Here is a 15,783-nt window from a genome sequence, read left to right on the forward strand (position 1 = left end):
ACCCTGGCACTGTCGCTGCAAGCCTTTCATCCCTAAAGCTCCTCTGCCTTGCATGGATTTTATTTCAAAAAATCTCTTTTGACAGGTGAAAATGTCTTTCTTTGAAGTTCCCTGGAGAGGCAGATTCCCCTTTGGTCTGCAGTTTGCCGCACCAGCGCCTGTGCCTCTCTGCGTGTAAATGTTTCTGTTTGCTCTGTAAGCCTTTTGCCTCTGCTGTGCTCTAAATATTCCTCATTTAATGAAGCAAAGTTCTTTAATTACTATTTTTCTTTGTGGAATGGCTTGTCATCCCCTGGTCTTTTGATACTATCAGACTGGAAGGGAAAAAAAAAAATCCTTTAAACAATTTTCTGACTCCCTCTAGAGGATTTCTTTCCAAGCCCAGAAATAGCTCCACAGTGGGAGAAGCTGAGGGTTCAGTCGCTGCGCCTGCACAGCCAGGTTTCAGTGCAGATTTCATCTTTTCCAGTACCCACAGACAGCTTTTTTCTGTCAGTTGCTGCTAATGTCTCCCAGATTTTATTCCCACTGTTCTTTAAATATAAATGCTCACAGTCCATTTTTCCTTAGGCAATGCAAGCCCAGCATTCTCTGTCAAAGGACCCCACTGCAGTCATCGCTGCCTGGAGAACAGCCGTTCCTGTGATGTGCTCACTCCTCTGGACCAAACTTGCTGAGACTATCAAGTAGAAAGCTTAATTTTAACACCTTTTGCATGCTTCCTCTCCCATTGCAATAGTGAAATTCTAATGTCTGATTTTCATGATGTCATTTTTTTTCCCCCCTTCACATAATTTACTTGTATTTCTGTCCTTTCCTATTGCTGTCCATTGTGTCAAGTCACAGGTGATGAAAAATGCCATTAAATTTGGACAAGAGTGGTGCGGCTTCTTTACAAAGGTCACAGGAAGAGTGGAGACCTATTTACTGGAGCATACTGATGCGAATGGTCCTTCTCTGAACGGTGGTAATGTGGTGTCTGTGGTCTGTAAAGAAAAATGCTCCGGAGCACTCTGCATGAAGGCTGGTTCTCTGACATGTTTAAATGACAAATTTAAATTTATTCCTCATATTTCAGATGCATTATCTTATGTAACCATTCAGTACCATTACCTTATTTAAGCATTTCAAATGTGTTATCTTATTTAACCAGGGGAATAGTGCTAGCTATAGTTGGAAGAAGCAATCCTGCGCTCTTCTTACTACCACTTGTTAGTTCAAAATTCTTTCAGGATCTTCCTTAGCAATCGGCTGTGGATAAGAGCTAATACTGCGTTATTGCTGCACTAAATCATTCTCAATTTGATAAAGGTTGCAGCCACCTCTAATTTACCCTCTTATTTCCTAAAGGAAATGTTAACCAGAACAATCACTTTAAAGGCAGTAGCTAATGATGGGCAATATCATTTGATTCTTTTAACGTACTTAGAGTCAAGAGTGAAGTAATCACGGTGTAACCAACTAAGTTTACTGTTGGTCCCTTGGACAGGGTGTCAGGCATGGGTGCATGCATGGACCTCTCTGCCTCAGCACTCCCTCATCAATCCGTGCTCCGCAGTTCAGCTGGTTTCCTCGGAGAGCCGGGACCTGGATGATCTTGTCTGTGGCAGTGACTGCAGTACAAAGGTGGCGCTGGGTCCCCCTTCTCACCCATCACACCCCTAGCGCGTACTGCTGGGCCATAACCCCCTGCACACCCCAAATGCAACGTACTTGTGCTGTGAGGCGCTGGGACTGCTGCAAAGACTGCTCCAATGTACCCCTTTAAAGGAGCTAAAGGTGTTCATTAATGTGTGCCGTTTACCTACAGGTTACAGGGTTGGTTTGACCCCTTGACCAGAGTCCCTGCAAAAGCACAGTAAGAAATACCTCGGGGTTTGGAAGGGCTGTAGGTGACTTGCCGGGGGGATTTGTGAAGGGGACAGTCCATAGAGGCAGCAGTGGACACCCATGGTGCGGTGGAAGAGGTCATTTCTTGCTGGTCACACATCCTGGCTGCCGCTGTGTAATTCTTTGGCCTAATTGCAGCAAATTGTGATTGCAGTAATTTCATATCTGGATCCTGCATCCCAGAAATGGCTCAGTTTTACGATGTTTCACTTGTGATGGCAGAGCACCCCCAGAGCACCAACATTTAAATGGAATTGTTTTTTCAGTGTGTGGCTGACACACGCCTGGGCCCTGCAGACCGATGGGCAGTTGGCTCTGCCCTGCGCTGGTGCCTGTTTGTTTCTCAGGAACTGCCATGGTTTGTGCTGTATTCGTGGTGCTGAGCATGTGAAAACAGATAGGAAGCATGAGAATTATTTGTAAAGGGGGTGCTGGCCTGCTTAGCTATGTATACAATTCCTCACCAAATTAAAATGTGGAATAGTGAAAAAAAATTTAAAGGGACTAGCATTATACTACTGAAACTAGTGCCATTAGATATATTCTTTTCAATGTTTCCTAACACTTCTTTTTAAAAGGTGGTTGTAAGTGCCCAGAAGCCATGTAGCTTCTGTGTGTTTATAAAAATATATTTATGTCCTCTCCGTTGTAGGTTAAGGGTTCTTACTCCATCACATCATGAGGGGCCTAAAGGAACATCATGTTCACCTATTTACGGCAGTGGCAAGCCGAAATAGCTCTTCTGCAGCGCTTAAAAGTAGCAATCTGGTGTGAACGCTTGAGCTTTTCTGCCACCAAGTGAGGCAGAGCGCAAAGTGATGACTGACTTCTCCCCACTGTCGTCGTCTCCTGTGACTAATGTTGCTTTAAAATTTCATTTTCCTCATTGCATTTGCTATCCATTTCTTCAATTTATTCTCTCGTTTCAAAGCTTGTCATTCGTTTCAAGGGAAGTGTTTGGTTATGCCCCAAACCACAGGCGTTTGCTTAGTACTAGTGCATTAGGCTGTTGGTGCTGGCAGTGGTAATTGTGTCAGGACTCCTCTTCTTGCTTAAGTCAAGGCTTTATCAAGGATGATGTTGCCGGGGGTGGTATGTGGGAGTTCAGGACATGTTCGAAGGGGAGCGAGCAGGACAGGGAGCTGGCTGCGTGGCCGTATGCTGCTGGTGCCCGCTAGCCCGGGCAGTGGAGGAGGGGGGAACACGACAATGACCACTGTTACAGACCTGAGGAAAGATCGTGGATTTATTCCACTCTGAGCTCATGTTCTTCCATAGCGTATCACTTTCTAACCCTCGAAAGGAGCAGGTGCAGGAGGGATGGGATATTTCTGTGCAGAGGGCTCTGCCTGGTGGGTAACTGTCCATGTGCCTGCAGGAAGCCCTTGCTGGCGTTGGTCGTGCTGCATAAACCACCTTTTTCCCTTTGTTTGCTGAGCAATGGCTTATTAGAGAAGACCAAAAAACTTTACGTTCTTGCTCAGAGATTGAATGAACTAGAATAAATCTATGGCCTTTGCACACAGTCTTCTGTGTACCTTTGTACAAAATACATATTTTAAATATTTAACCGTTACAGAAAATTTTACAGAAATAAAAATAACATTAGGCTTTGCCTTCTGTGTAGCAAAAGAACTTTTAAATCGTCTGCACAAGACTCTACTCGAATAAACCGTTAAAACACTCTTCATACCAGAAGGCAATGCAAGGTAAACTTATTAAAGGGCATCTATTACCTGAAACCTTTCCTTGTTGATGTGTGCTGTTCCCAGCGTAGTAGAAGTTGTAGGGGCTGTTGCTAACTGAGGCATAAGGAACATTTGAAAAGAGCAGAAAGCACCTGCAGGTGCCACCAGAGTTTATAATATTTCTATTCTGTTGGCAGTTTACTTGATAGTAGCATTTATAAATGTTTCCTATTGATACTGAGGAGGGGAAGTGTCTTTTTTTTCTTTACGCATTTCAGAGATCAGCCCATGTGATAGCTGTGCCTTTGAGTTCCCAGCTGACAGCACTTAGTGCGGCAGCATCTTCTGTGGGGTGGTAAGTGCCCTGTCAGTGGATGGGATGCCTCTCTGGTGAGCCTACGGGCGAGAGGATGCGACGTCAAGTCACCACTGACGGGCCTTCTGCTCCTGCATGAATTGCTGTTCTGGGGAGGTTTGGAGGCAATTTTAAAGAAGACAGCTGAGTACAAATCAATGTTTTTCTTGACAGCCCTGGTTGTCTTCCCCTCTTTCCAATTTACATCTGTTCTCCTGAGATGACAAATCGCGGTTAGGAACGAGAGAGCCTTTCTATCTTCTGGATTACAGTGTGGGTTTGGGGATGGGGTTTTTTTGTGATTCCATAGGCAAACCTAATTAATCGGTATACTTTGTTCACTGTAAACCCTTTGAGATTCCTTAGATTTTCAGATTCTCCCATGGCTTGAATAGGAATGTAACTGTAATTTTTTTTCCGTGTTCTCAGGTTAATTTTTAGTCATTAAGATTGTTCATCTAAATTATGAAATCAGAAAACTTCAGGCACTGCCTGAAAGTCTCTGTAAAACCTCACTGGTTAGAGAACTGATCATGTGAGGAACATTCTTTGTCATCAAAGATCAAATTTATTTTCTTGTGTGGTTTCAGCCTTGTTCCAAACATGATTTCTTGTGCGGATGCTGTTCTGTAAATAAAGTTTTAACTGAAAAAGTTACATAATCTTACTTATTATTGAGGTGTTGTAAAGCCTCATGACAGACAGGAGAAAGCCAGAAGTTTATTTGCATTCTTTCAGCAAAAATCACAGCGTTTTTCACAAATAAATGTTTGTGTTACATTTTAATTTGATTTTGTAATGGTTAGTTGCATTGCAGTTCCATGTTCCTAGCTTTGGCTTCCTGATTAGCCATGAAAGCTTTAACTGTGAAATTCTTATTTTACATTGTCTGTCTCTCAGAAAAACATAGAATTAGGAAACAATTTGCAGTACTTTAGGTTGAGCAGTTACTGTAACGCAGCTTTACTATTAAGCTTCAAGGTTCAGTATGGTCTTTGACATTTTTCCTTTTGTGTGCCTTTAGTGCAATTTTTAAATGATCTAGGTAGTAACATAGCCATAGTAATGATCACGTCATGGAAGCGGTTGTGCAAACGCATGCTGATATTTCACTAGTCCTGTTCTGCTGTGCAAGTTATTTAATAGCTGAGGTGGAAACTTGCGTAGCTCCTTCATCTAGCAGTAGAAGATCAGATCTCATTTTTATATTACTTTTCATGTATTTTTTCCAAAGCTGCTCTTTTGTATGGCTCAGGAGGGACCACGAAGATTTTCAGTACTCATGCAGTGTCATACAGGCAAATTGTGACTAGCTTTATTCCTAACTCACTCTGAAATTGTTAGGATGAGCTGATTATGTAAGGTGGAAGTCAGCGTCCCCCCCAGATAAACCTCTGAACTTTTGTGAACACTTGAACGCTTTCAAATATGTACCTGGGGGATCACAGGAACAGCGTGGCACGGGGAAAAGAGATGCATTGTATTCTCTAAAAGGTCAATAATAAGGCTTTACAGCGTTTCGGTGGTGGGTGGGTGCGGGGGGTTAGACTGTACTGAGCTGTGAGATAGGCTATTTCATGTAATATCTTTATGAAGATACTACGTGGGAAAATAATTCATTTCCCCTTTGTTTTTAGAGGTGCTGATCCTCTGAAGCAAATTCCAGCTTTGGAAGGGAAGCCGTATTTCAGAAAAAAGCTGGACAAGTTTCAGAGGACTCATTGCAAAAAAAGAAACCTAGCTGTGAAAAAGAGACCACTCTCTTCTGTTCTTTCACAATAGAGCTGTGCAGCTTTCCTTTACCAGAACTGCTTATGACATGGCAACTTCTATTCAAAGCAGAAGATTATAAAGCACAGAGAACAGCAAATTCAAGCCTATGTATCAAATTGAGATCACGTTGTTTGTGTTTGTGCTGAGTGACTGATTATGGTTCTAAAAATTTTTTCTTTCTTTTAGCATTGCAGCATAATTTCAGGAGTGCAAAATGTGTAAAGGTAATTTTAACGAGGGGACTTTGGAACGTGGATGTATTTTTTCTCATTAATTACTCACTGTTTTGGTGCTGCTGTGTGTGTGATCAGCCAAATTCTCCTGCTTCTGAAACTGTTAGGAATCTTTCCCATTGATTTTTATGGGAGCAATGGGAAGGGAGACAAAAGGGGATCCTAATAGGTTCCCAGCATGGAAAGACTTGCATGAATTTCATTTTAAAATCTGCAAAGTGGAACCTTTCATAAAGACCCGTATTTATTTATAGTGAAGAGGATTAATTTCACCAACAGGCACTTTTTATAAGATGTCACTTAGTTTTGATATATCATGCTATTCCAGTGCTAGGTTTTTAATGATGTAGGAATAAGTGTCATACGTTGTTTCCTGATCTCTTATTTTTTAAACATAATAATGTGCCATCTTTTTCAGAAGTCTGTGACTTACTATGAGTTTTGTGACATTTTATTGTAGTTGTTAGTGATGACCAACTTTGTTCAGTGTTTTAGAATAGCTCTGAGTGAAGAAACTTTGCTTCTGAGATGCAAGTTATTTTAAAGAATTCCTGGTACTTTTTACATAGTTGTACAGTACTCTTCAAAACTTGTACCTTCTTAGTTGTGCTGTACTGTTCAAAATACTAGGTCTACTGACAAAAGAATATACTGTATACCATGTAAGGCCACTGACTAACCTTCTATGAGGCTTTTAGGCCTGAATGTACATTAATTTATATTCAAAGGCTTGCACATGTGGAAGTTCGTATGTATGTTTCTTGCATTTCAGCATGCAGGCTGGCTAGCCATTTAGAATCTACCTGCTGTACTTTATTCCAAGAACAAAGGTACCAAAGCAAAGTGTAAATTAAAATGTTCAGTTGAAAGTGTTCATTTGCAAGTTGGATTTTGACATTTTTAAACTTCAGAAAGCCTGTGTTCTCCCCCACATAGTGCATCTAGAGGCGAAGCAAATTTATGAGTTGTGAGTATTGTAAAGAATATATTCACGAATGTACTGGCTTTTTTTTTCTTGGCCTGGTTTGATTGCTTCTTTACTAAAAATAGTAGCCTTAACTTTGAGTTTCCAGGCCTCTCTAGGCATAATGTTTTGATTAAAGTTGTCTCCTTCCACCCCTATTTTTTTACAGTAGTTATTCTTAATTTGAACCTAAAAAATTCAGTGTGATAATACAGTGATGAATATTATCACTTCAATGAGCTGGAAGTCCTGATGTGATTAAAGTTAGGGTTTGTGTTTGACAGATGATGGTGCATCATCCGTCCTCATCTACTGAGATTTCAGCTGTAGGCACGGTTGGTGCTATAGTCAATGGTAAGAACTTTCCCCTTGCACAGCAACAGTCCCCAGTTCAGCTGCACGCTGAGTGATACGGCCTTTTCCAAACCAATAAACTCTTGAGGAAGGTGTCCCATGCACATTTCTCATGCTCATCAGGACATAAAAACTGCAGTTTTCAAGAGTGGATGGAAAAAAACCCTCTCTTTCTCTGCAGAGACGGAGTGAACTGGAGAATTCACTGCATTATTCATCCATTCAAGAAAGCAGGGTTACCATCTAGTATGACAAAACAAATGGATTTTCTGTAAATATGAAGATCATAATTATATTGTTTGTATTAAAGTTTAGGTTATTTGTGTGGTGGACTGAAAGCATAGCAAATGTACACCTGACATCTGCATGAACATATAACTCAAAAGTTATTTAATACTCTTCTGCAGCATCTCAAGTCCCTCTAGGATGGAAGGAGCTAAAGAGGAAACCCTGAAGAACCTTCTGGACGTTCTGCAGGAAGTAACGTGCAGTGTGCCCACGCAAGGCACATGGGCTCAGCCTTCAGCTGTTACACCCACTCTTAACGATGCCATTGATGCTCTCTGGTTAAAAGTATACAGGAAATATGCTAAAAAGCAAACAAACCTAGAAAACATCGCCATGACAAGAAAACCGACCATTACAAAGCCATCAGTTTTGAGACTCCAAACTGACCCAGGTATTTGTGGTGGTTTGTGTGTTTGTGAGTCTGATCAGCTGTCAACAGCACTGAAAGGGCTAGCCTTAATATTTCAAACAGCTGCTACCAAAAAGAAAAATAAGACTCTTGATCAGTTAACAAAAGGATTTAGTGAAACCTTTGAAGAATGTTTCATAAAAAAGGAACGTTAAATATCACAATGAACTTTGAAAAGCCAAAACCTATCGGCAAAATGATGGTTGCATGAGTCTAAGAAGGTGGAACATCAGGCTCTAGGTTGTCGTCTTGGGAATGATTGGAACGGTACAGATAGCAGTGAAGAGCACACTTGAGAGCTTTAAACAAACCACATCCCGATGGGCACGTTGAATTGGCTGCAATCTAGACAGCAAGAGCTCAAGCACTAGAGAAGGAATAGAGAATTTGTAAGAACAACCATGTAATTTTTCTAATGCTTCCTCTGTTCTTCTGTCTCCATCTTTCTGTCCACCGGGTCTAGGAGAGAGCTCAGCTGAGACCAGGAAAATAACTTCTTTGATAATCTGCTTAATGATTTTAGTCAATTAAATACGTATATTGATAGTTATGTTGAGAAAATATTCTGACTTTTAAGAATGCTGAAAACACTCTAAAAAATAGTTAAATACTAATATCTGGAATATTGTCATTGTCTTTCCTTGAGGTTTAAAAGACTGATTTTCAGTTTTGTTATTCACCCAAACCAGATATAACTATATCTAGCCCAGTAATTAAAAGTTACAAATTTTTAGATATTTTTTCTCATATCTGTTATGTGACAATGATAAATTGGGCCATAGTAATGCTATGTGGCATTAAACAGAGAGTAATGCTCAGTGGCCTCTTCCAAATTTTGCTGTTGCATATGTGCATGTAAGAGATGACAAGTCACTCGTTTCTAGAATACGTTCAGTGTTCTACACTAATGGTGCAATAATAAATTGGCTCAAACAATTTCTCCCTTTTTTTTTATGTGTGTGTGGACATATTCCAATTTAAATTTCAGCATTGGGAAATATGTTCTTACTTAAAAATAGTGCTATGCAATATTTACATTTTCTCCTGCTAGTTGCCAGATTTTTGGAACTCTGTATTTCTATTTTGCTACTGTTTATTCGGATTTTCTTTTGAGTTTAGTTAAATTCTTAGAAAGCTTCTGTCAAATATTGTTCTTTCTTGAAATGTAGCCTTCTGCAGGGGTTGAAAGCTGAAAATGGGAGGATTTTGGGTTTTGACATAAAGATGTTTTTAAATATGTTTGCTTTTATATCTTTAAGTTCAGTATCCATGACATTAATGGAAAAATCAATAAAAATGGGTTTATACCATGATGACACAAGGTTTATATTCAGAGAATTAGAACGTGCATGTTCTTGGTATTTTAATATCAAGCAAATAAAATAATTGTATTCAATTTATTTTTTTTCTAGCATAGTCATTATTTCATAAATTTGGTGTAGTCAGTTAAAGTGTTTTCTTAGAATGATTTTTGTTAGGCAGAAGAAAAAAACAAGAGCAATAGGCTGTTGGCTTTAAACCTTTAACGTATGCAAAAGTAAGGTACAAAAAAATAAAAATGCGACATGGAGATAGCAAAAAGCACCACAGAAAGCAACGGAGTTTAGCTCCTAACTGTTGTATGACAGGCTTTCATAAACATGGACAGCCTTAGAAATGAAGGCTAAAACTGAAGTCAGTGGGGTCAGAACTGAACTGTCATAGGAAAGTTTTGGAATAGGCTGGATAAAGAATCGGAAATCTCATTTGTCTTCTATGAGCAATTGTGATGAATTTTTCTGCTTTTCCACATAGAACTGTACATAAACAAATGAATTTTTTGATTGTGGGGGGTAGTTGCGTACATTTTTACTTAGGAACAAGCGAATCTTCAGTATGCAGTTTATAAATTGTGGACAGTTTTGATTTTTTTGTTTATTATTATTGATGTTCCTTGTTTCAAGTTAATAATTCATGTTCTTTCAGTGGGTCACTGGAACTTTGAGGCAGAAGACTGATGAATAGTGAATACAGTACTCTGAACTACAGGGTTTTGTGCGGGTAATCAGTTCTGACTAGTTTTTTTAAAATTTTCTGGCTTGGCAAATACTCTCACCAGCTCTGGGTAGCTGTCTCAATAGGTATCACTGTCAGTGTAACAGTAAGGTCACAGTACAGGGATATTTCTGCTTCACGTGAATTATGAGGGTTTTTTACTTATCAAGGGTAAGCAGGCAGTATCGAAGCAAATTACGTCTCTTTAGACAATTTTAGGCACAGGATTTTGGATAGTCAAGCGCTTTCGGAACAGATGCCTTATTTTCATGGGCCTCTATCAATATAGGCTAAATATATGTGTGTTTTGGTAAAGAGAGGTATTTAAAATAACGCACTGTACCCTTAATATGTTGGAGTACAACTTTCTTACGGCACAAGTTTGCGGACATAACAACTTGTACTTGTGCCTGTTGACAGTAATGAATTATAAGACTTTCTGCAAGACCTGAGGAAAGATTCATGTCTGAGTTTGCACAGTTTGGATGCAAAATGGAAATGACCTCCATGACATTAGCAAATGTCATTGACATATGCGTGAGATGAGCTCGTGGTGTGTTATCTTCTCTATGGGAGTTTGAAATATGTACAAAACGTGAGACTAGTGTCTGGCTTGCCAGGTTGGCGAACGGTGGTGTCACGTCAAACGCATGACCCTGTGGATACAGCAGAATCCTAATCCAACTGCATCACCCGATTTGACCCGTGGGTGCTGAGTGCCCTTCCACCCCTGTCTGAAGACAGCTGAGAGAGTTTTTCTGGTTTCAAAACACTTTGTCTATTTTTCAGTAGCTTGATGCTTCAAAACACCAAAACCTCCCAGGGCTTTAGAGCATGATGGATGGCGATTTGGGAGCTTGGTGCCTCCTGTGGTCCATCCCTCTAGCCAGAGCCCCTCAAAAGCATGTCTGACCACAGGGTTGAAAATCGTAGAATCATAGAATGGTTTGGGTCAGAAGGGACCTTAAAGCCCATCCAGTCCCACCCCCCTGCCATGGGCAGGGACACCCCCCACCAGCCCAGGCTGCTCCCAGCCCCGTCCAGCCTGGCCTTGGGCACTGCCAGGGATGGGGCAGCCACAGCCTCTCTGGGCAGCCTGTGCCAGCGCCTCGCCACCCTCACAGGGAAGAATTTCTTCCTAATAGCTAATCCAAGTCTACCCTCTTCCAGTTTAAAGCCATTCCCCCTTGTTCCATCACTACGTGCCCTTATGAAATACAAACGGACTTGTACTACCTTCTAACTTACAAAATCCAGTACTGCTAGGAGCAGAAATGAGCTGTGGGCTGCTCTTTGCCTGGCTGTATTCGGCGTGTCTCACAGGAGAGCTCGTGTACGGAGGTTTCTCCATCACCACCTGGATGCAGGGCTCGTGGCTCCGCCAAACGGTTCCCCGTCGCTCAGCTGATGGGCTGAGATGGTCGCTGTGAATAACTTCTGTACGTGCACTCGAGGAGCCACATGCTCCCTTCTATTTTTCAGAGTATTTAGGCAGGGACCCATAATCCACTTTCAAATTAGTGCTAAAATAACTAGGTAATTACAGAAATGTCACAACCAGATGCTCCTTAATGGTTCAGTTGAAATCCTTTTTTTATCTGACATGAAAAGCTTTACCAGGGCTGACGTAGCTTAAACCTTTAAAAGGGTACACATCTCTGTGGTACAGTCATTTAAGGTAAAGTCATTTAAGGTAAAATCCTTTAAACTGGCATCCACAGCTACCTGAAGAGCACCGGATCTTTGAACAAACAAGAATGAAAGCTGTATCAAATGTCTGATTTAAGGTGAGTTTAAGATTTAAGAATGTTACAGTAAATACTCTTCGAAGGAAAATTATTTTTTTTTTTTGCCACTTCTAATATAATCTAAACATCTTTAGGTTTTCTGCTTTGTAGAAACATGTGTGTAAAATCTGAGCAGACTTAAGTATTTGTAGTTATAAGTTGATAATTAGTTAATATAGATGTCATCACTTGCCTTAATGCAAATATTCTGATAGTTGGTAAATACAACATTAACTTGATCTTTTTTTAAAAAAATCAAAATAGGATAGTTTGAGGATTCTTTAGATTGTTGTAATTCTAAATTCTGTATTTTTATAAATAATTATATTCATAATTCTAAATTCTTTAGATTATTATAATGTTATATTGGTATAATTTTGTATTGATTGTGCTTAGTTTGAGTATGTAAAGTACTGTAGTTTTTAAAGTTTTTAAAGTATTTAAATTTAAAGTATTTGAAGTATTATATTGCGTGGAATTACAAAGTGATAAAGAATGTTTAACTTGGTTCTAAGAAAAGAAATGGAGCACAGCACTTAAATCACGATGCTTCTGTACGTGTTTTTGACACGAGAGAAAAACTAAATTGTCCTGGTGAACAGGCCATTAGATTTTATTTAGGTTTTATTTCTTCAGAAATTTTTGGATAGTGTTTAAAAAAAAAAATAATAATCTAAATAATAATAATAATCATCATCTACTAATCTGTGGTGATAGGACAAGGGGTGATGGTTTCAAACTGAAAGAGGATGATGGATTTAGATTAGCTATTAGGAAGAAATCCTTCCCTGTGAGGGTGGCGAGGCGCTGGCACAGGCTGCCCGGAGAGGCTGTGGCTGCCCCATCCCTGGCAGTGCCCAAGGCCAGGCTGGACGGGGCTGGGGGCAGCCTGGGCTGGTGGAAGGTGTCCCTGCCCATGGCACGGGTGGGACTGGATGGGCTTTAAGGTCCCTTCCAACCCAGATCATTCTGTGATTCCATGACTCTATGAAACCAAAACTTAAGCTGCTAATAAATGCAAGAAGCGATGAAAAATAACTAAATTGTGGCTCATGGCTTGACTGTCTTCAGGGTTCTGCCTGGGGTGACTTTCTTCCTAGAGCAGAACTGGCTTCACCTCTGCCTTCCCTCCTCCCTGCAGTGGGATGCTCTTTTCCACCTCCCCCCAAAGATGAGGTTTATTGTCCCACGTCTATGGACATCTAGACTTCCCTGCTAATGCAGCTTGAATATTGCCTTTGGAGGAGTGACTCAGGAAGGCAGGTGCACATTTCAGAGTTGCTTCTTGCCTAAATTATTGCTCAGTAATATTACAGGGACATACCTCTTCTGTATTAATTACAGCCTCTTCGTTCAGGCAGGCATGAGCCTCGCTCTTTGCTGCTGGGGTATTGCCAATTTCTCATCCTCGGCTGTTTTGCTGATTCTAAGGACCTTGAACGTGTTGGTACATTTGATTTTGGTGTGGGAGTGCCGGGCAGTTGAGGCACTGTCCTGTAAAGTTTTACAGATGTATAATTTGACTCCAGAATGTAGTTTTCATTAGTGATTTAAATGGAAGCAACCTGCACTGGGGCTCTTAAGCTTTCTCTAAGCCTGCTCTGGGTGTTGGTAGAACCGGGTCCGTTGCCTTCAGGCTACCTTGCGCGGCGTGGGTTGCCCTCGTACAGCCCGGCGCCGTGCCAGAATTCCGGGTTTGTGGTCATCTTTGAAAGCCCGAGAGGGGAATCTCTGCAGGCACAGAAAACAGAAGTGCTTTTCTTAAGAAATGGACTCATCAGGCTTATTTTCATAAACTTAGATGAGGAATTTAAGAACTGAAATAAAACAGACTTGCGCTGGTACATGCGCCAGCTCCAAGGGGAGTAAATATTCGGGTACCCACTCCGTGCAGTTGGCCGGTGTCTGAAGGCATTGTCGTGTGTTCTTTTTGTGGCAGCCAGACCACAATTTATTAAATAATATTAGCAAGCTTAAGGTCTCTTTTATTCTAGATATCTACAGTACGCTGGTGTAGTGGAGATGCTCTGAGCATAAATGGGGGCTTGTGACTGTGTGATCCAGCACATACTTGATGGTGATTCCTGTTTCGCTCTCCCCTTTCCCTAGTAAACGGTTTTGTGACCTTGGATTGCCACAGGTTTAAAATAAATTCTCCTGGAGTGTGAATTGGCAGTGTTAGTTCAGAATGTGTGCTTGGTTTCTGCTGGATCCCAGTAGGGAAAGCTGCAACTCTGTGTAAAATACACACAGTTGAGAAGAAATACGGCTGCACTGAGAAACAGGGAGAACAACCCCCTCGAAGCTGTGTTACTTTGCAGTGAAGCTCGGTAGGATGCAGCGTCTATAGCACCTATTTCTCAGCTCTTGGTTGGGTTGAAATATATCTTTTTTTGTACTTTCTTAAAATCTGCTTACTGTAATATGTTTCAGCATCAGTGCAAATTAAAGCCTTATTGTGGTTAGGGAGATAAGCCCTTATACGAGGAACAACTCAGTCGTGACTCAAGGAGGTGCTTCTTGCCTGATGTATTTGTGTTTCTGTCATGATACTGAGTCTGGAGGGAAAAGGTGCTGACTGCAGGGCAGGTACAGGGCTTTCCTGTAAGTTTGGTTGGACTCTGCTGGCTTTTCCACGTTTCTCCCTGCTTTTTGCCATCCAATCTGTGGGACAGACACCACGGTGACACTGGGATGGAAAGCGAGGAGCGGTGAGGCGGTGGGTGCTCCGGACATCAGGTCTGCGCGCAGCACAAGCCGGGAGCCCTGGGCAATGTTTCCATTGGAGACCTGAGCCACGTCTGCAGTTCCCTGGAGTCCGAGGGGGATTTTTGTACAAAGCTCGGCAAACTTTCCAGTAAACAAGTAAGTAGGTAGACTAAGGGAGCTTTCCAGCTGGGATCGACTGCCTCAGCTCTGGTGATGAAGCGAAACTCTGCCGCTTAGCGTACAAAACATCTCCCTGCTTCCCCGCTTGTTTACTGCCTGGAGCACCCGTGACATCAGCCAGAGTAGTAAAGCCGAAATGGTTTACTACCTGGTTTCTGGTTCTGACATTCCCATGGCAACCTCCTCCCCAGTTTAGTCACAGTTTAGTGCCGTACAAGTAGGATTTGTTCAAAAAGGAATAAAGGTTGCAGTATGAAAAAGACACTTCCCCGTGTGTTCCTGACGGCCGGTAAATACGGGTTGAAGCACCGGGTGGATACAAGCCCTTTATTGGATCTGGCAGGGCGCGCGCTTCCCAAGGTTACACTGCCTAATGGTGCAAGAAATATAAAATAAAGGAAATTAAAAGAGTAACGTACAGCAGCTGTGATCAGCTACATTTTAAATATTATGCAGCGACAGAAGAACCAGGTTGCAGCTACAGACCCGATGACAAAACTGGGCGTGATTGTAAGATAGGAGAAACGATAAATTAAAACCGGTGTGAAACAGGAGAGGGCTCGGGAGTGACCTCCCTGCGTGTGAGCAGGAGCCTGTGCCTTGCTCCCAGCTGCATTGCCCAAACTTGCTCTGTCACTGCCTGTTTTCCCCAGGAACACCGGGTCCTCCTGCTGAGACCCCCGTTTTACATCCCACAGGAGCGGGCTGGGGTAATGCAGCATAGACTGGGTCAGAGTTGTAAAAAGGTTCGTTGAATACAGCAACTCTGTGCTTGATTTCTTTTTTGCTTTCCCAAGATAATGAGAGCCTGTGGTAATTTTGGACTCTGTTGGCGAGCTGCTGACAGATCTGACAGAAGGATGGAGGATTCAAGGAAGCGCGGAGGTCTGGCGAAGGAGATGGAGAGGGTGACAGGGAGGCGAGAAGGCAGGGACCAAATGGGATGGAGCAGGAGGATGGAGGCGAGGACCATCCAGGAGAGGAGAGGGAAGGGGAGCACGGGCCAAGTGCCTGCGGGGAGCAAAGTTTTCCATCTCTCTGCTCTATAGTTTGGGTTTTGGGTTGGTTTTTGTTGTTTTGGGTTTTTTTGTTTGTGTCTTTTTTTGGCAAAGGGAAACC

The 15,783-nt window shown here is 41.8% G+C and overlaps 1 long non-coding RNA gene across 2 annotated transcripts in view; it reads left to right on the plus strand.

Annotated features, from left to right (window-relative positions):
• The window catches only part of LOC106112636 (uncharacterized), a 32,239-nt gene extending 22,885 nt beyond the window's left edge, over positions 1–9,354 (plus strand). For both annotated transcript variants that reach the window (XR_008749261.1, XR_008749263.1), the window contains one exon: positions 7,665–9,354. This is a non-coding gene — a long non-coding RNA (uncharacterized LOC106112636). The remainder of the gene's footprint in view (positions 1–7,664) is intronic.
• Positions 9,355–15,783: the final 6,429 nt, after the last annotated feature.

The sequence above is a fragment of the Falco peregrinus genome, chromosome 1 (assembly GCF_023634155.1).
Source record: "Falco peregrinus isolate bFalPer1 chromosome 1, bFalPer1.pri, whole genome shotgun sequence".
In the NCBI taxonomy this organism is placed as follows: domain Eukaryota; kingdom Metazoa; phylum Chordata; class Aves; order Falconiformes; family Falconidae; genus Falco; species Falco peregrinus.